A 4,271-nucleotide genomic window follows, 5' to 3' on the forward strand; every position below is an offset into this window, starting at 1 on the left:
ATCTGATGCATTACGGTCCCTACGAAGGGAATGATGGATTCCAACAATCCCCTTCAAAGATTGGAAATCGATGGATGTTGCTCGCTCTCCACATTAGAAACTTTTAGCATTTCAAACTGTAAGATGTTAGAATTTCCAGTGCACTTCAACTATTCATCACTCAAAGAGTTGTACTCGGAAAATAGTTGTGATTCTCTTAGGTGCTTTCCAGTAAACTTAATCGCAGAGATCGATATTTTCACCTTTCAAAGTTAGGTATTTTCTTTCCCAACCATTTATCAATATAACTCAACATTTTTATTTTAGGTTTGCTTAAAACTTATGAGTATCTCTCATCTGGTCTGCAGGTTTCTTTCAATAGATCTCAATTTCACTATCAATCCTCAATATCTGCTGTCATATGTCTGGCAATCTACTGTGGCCTTTTCGTTTATAAAAATCTTTTGATATTAATTTGAATTTTGATGTCACTATAATCTTCTCTATGTTCTTTTTTTGTAGGTTTGGATGCATGCAGGATATGTTGAGGTGGATGACTTAAAATATCTCTGCACTTTGAATATGAGATGTGTGACTTCATGTTTTATAAAGAGAAGTACTATTATCACAAAAAAGATTTCATAAAAATAAATCTACAAATTAATGTGACTTGATGTAGTTTGTTATATTATAAAGTTACTTTTACTGTAAAATAGATCTAAGGTGCTATCATATAAACTTTTGGAACAATCTCATTCTCGGTTTATTTTTCTAGTTTTCATTTATTGTTATATTTTAAAATGATTTATATTTTTATCCTCATATTTCAGTTGAAGAGATCAGGTTTCCATTAAACAATCCAAAGAAAATCAGACAGGAGTCTTATTTTTCAGATGAACATTATGGCCCCATTTGATATAAAAACTATTTCATCTCATATCATTTTATCATTACAACTTTCTTAAATTTTCACATAAAATATAATAAACAATTCAATTTTTTTAAATCTCAAAACAATAATAATATTAGAAAAATATTCTAACAATCTTTTATTTAATTTTCAACTTTTATCTCAACTTATATCTTCTCAGTTTACTATTCAAATCGTACTGTAATCTCCCACGTAGAGAGATAGATAGAAAATCAAAGTCTAAAACGTGAGTGTTGGAAAGCATTCGATGGAGATAGTGGGAGTCAAAATCGAAAGTCTGAGAAGTAGAGTTCAATTCAAACGCAAAAAGTTATTATTCCCGACCATTTTAATCTGTTGTAAATATTTCAAAAATTGACAGAAATAGCGCTTCGATTTACCATTACATCGTTGAGAAAAGTCAATTATGACGATATATATCATCGCAAAGGTTAATAAATCGTCGCAAATAACTCAAAATTTTTTCCAGCGATTCTAAATTATTGTCGCTATAATATATTTCCAGCGGTTAATTGTCGGATCGCCACAAATAATTATTTCTAGCAAAACAATTATTTCTGGCGAATTTTACTCGCCGGAAAAAGTTTTCCAAAAATTTAAAAACAAAATACACAAGAACAGAATACATAAAAAAATATAATACACATCCCCAATTTGATGTTCATGCTCAAAAAAAATATTGCACGAGTGGGAAGCACAAAACCGGACTTACAAATAATCTAAAAACCAATAACAAGTGTCACCAAGATATGCATCTTCCCATCGCCTTTGTAGCCACGGGACAAGTACATGCGAAACTCCAACAATTATGGTGCATCTTGCTGATCCATTGCAGGGTTTCCCAATTTTGCACTCATTGATCCCAATATCTCAAGAGACAAGTGAAAGTATTCATCAGACTCAATAACTTTATAAGTAACAAAAACAAAAAATTATCGATAAAATAGAAAGTGTATGCGTAATCTGTGGAGAGAGAGAAATTACAGAAAAGTTCAACAGCAGTTGATGCAAGTATGGTAAGATGAAAAATATGTTGTGATATTGCACAATAAAGCTTGTGATCCTATAACCTCCAGATCATCCATTGGAAATTTTGAAAGAAATTCAACACTCTTCAAAATAAGCCACTGCAGAACCAGCAGGAAAGAACAGTGATTTACTACATCTGACGTATGTATGTCAGTTCCTAAGCTACTTGCCCACCTGTGGGGAAATTATTGAAAATATCACCCTAGTCATATACACGTCATAATCATCTTCTCCACCACTTTAACAAGCTGCAGGCACACAGGTTAAGTGTTGACAAACACCACCTTGAATAGCTATGTAAAAATGCATACCAGCAAAAAGAACACGTAAAATTAAAAACGAGAAGGTATAGAACGAGGACAAACCAGCAGTCACCAAGCATACCCAGAACTGCTCCAAGCTGTGAACAGAGCTCTGGTGTGTTACCCATTCTTTCTAACTGTTCTCGGATGTCATCTGACACAGACTGAGTATTGAGCCCTTGTTCATGGAGGGTAGACATGCCATTCAAACCAAACTTCAAAGACCATTGACTCAGGTGCAGAAAAATATTAAAAGAAAGAAGAAGCTTCCAAGTATGCTCAAATTTAAAGCAAGTGATTCCTCTTGATTGAATGAAATGATAACACCACCCCATGTAATGAGTACTCTAGCTAGGTGTCTCTCATGTATACTACTTGTGTATGGGGGTTGCACCATTGGAAAACACACCCTCATGGCTTGTTGCACCAAGAAAGCTGTAACACCCCGTATTTTTAGTGTATTTTTAATTGAATGATTTTTTGTTATTAATTTAAAATTTATTCTCTTGTTTTAAAATTGTTGGATTTTTTTAGTTGTGTTATTTTTATAATTTTTTTTTAGTTTATGAAAATTATTTTTGAAGTGCTTTATCTAAATTAATTATTTTTATGCATTTAAATTTCTTCTCAAATCAAATTAACTTATTATTAAGTTAAATTAATTATTTTCATGTTAATCACTGTGTTTGAAATATTTTATTTCACTAGTTGTTTTAAAATCGTTTCTGTTGAATCATTTTCGTGACCCAAGTTATGAGGATTGGACCTCATTTCTTTACTCTCTATTTTTCTTCTCCTTTTCTTTTTCTTTTCTTCTTTTCCTTCTTTTTCTTTTTTTCTTTTTTTTTTTCTTCTCCCTCCCGCACCTCCCTCTCTTTCTCTCTCCCGTGTGTCCGCCGTTTGCCCTCGACCCGCCGCCGTGCGCCGGCGGTGGTTGACACCGCCCGGCTTCCCAGCACCCCCACCCACCGGCGACCTCCCCCTCCGATTTTCAGCCCCAGCCGTGCCGCCGTTAGCCTCCACGCACCACACGAAGCCGCGACATTCCTTGCGCCGCTGCGGCGCCGTCCTCTTCACCACATCATCCTCGACCTCCTAGCAACCCATTGGACCCAACCCCACCTCCGATCTGTTACCGGTGAAGCCCCACCATCAACATTTCCGTTTTGGGTATTTTTGCACTTCAACCGCCTTCTGCGCCGCCACCCACTGCCAACCACCACCACCACTAGCCTCACCGACATCTCTAAGCCCTACCCTACCAATCTCGGGTCTTCGTTTGCACCCGTTCAAAAGTGGGTTTTTGAGACCCACGACCACAGTGCATTTGGCACTGTTTTGTTGCTGCGTTGCCGCTTCTAGCACCTTCGTAATCTCTCAAAAATTATATTATAGCATTGTAAGTATTTTTCCCAAAGAACTTTTGAGATTTAAATGTATTTCTACGCTAATTCTTAATTACTGAGATTTTGTTGGTTGTGCCGGACTGAGTCCGAGGAGTAAGGGAGGGTCGTTTGGATTGGTGGTTGAGCAATTATTTTAGAAGGGAATTTAATTTTCTTTGTCCAGTACAGTTAATTTTTGGAGGTATTAGTTTATATTTTCTGTTATGGAGTTGTGAATGGGAAGAAGTGTGCTTTGTGTAGTATTGTTGGTTAAACTGTTAGTAATTGTTTGGGATTGCGAACTGTTGGAATAAGTGTGAGTTATTGAAATTTGAATTGGCATTGGTCTTGATGCTTGTATTGGACAATACTGAGATTGGTATAGAATATTTTGGGTCGAAGTGTGGGCTGTCTAGATTGTTATTTGGTTATTTGAGTTGGATTAAACTTGCTGAATTATGGTCTAGAAATTGGGTCTTAAGTTGTCTAAGACCAATTTTGTGTTGTTGGACTTTAATATTTAGTTTATATTATTTTTATGAATAGGTGACGAGACGGATAGAGACCGTATTCAAGTCATAGTTAATGTGCTGCAGGAGTCAGGTAAGCGGGGTTCCTATGCTAGGCCTTACACGAATTATTTGA

Source organism: Juglans regia, chromosome 5, assembly GCF_001411555.2.
Source record: "Juglans regia cultivar Chandler chromosome 5, Walnut 2.0, whole genome shotgun sequence".
Lineage (NCBI taxonomy): Eukaryota > Viridiplantae > Streptophyta > Magnoliopsida > Fagales > Juglandaceae > Juglans > Juglans regia.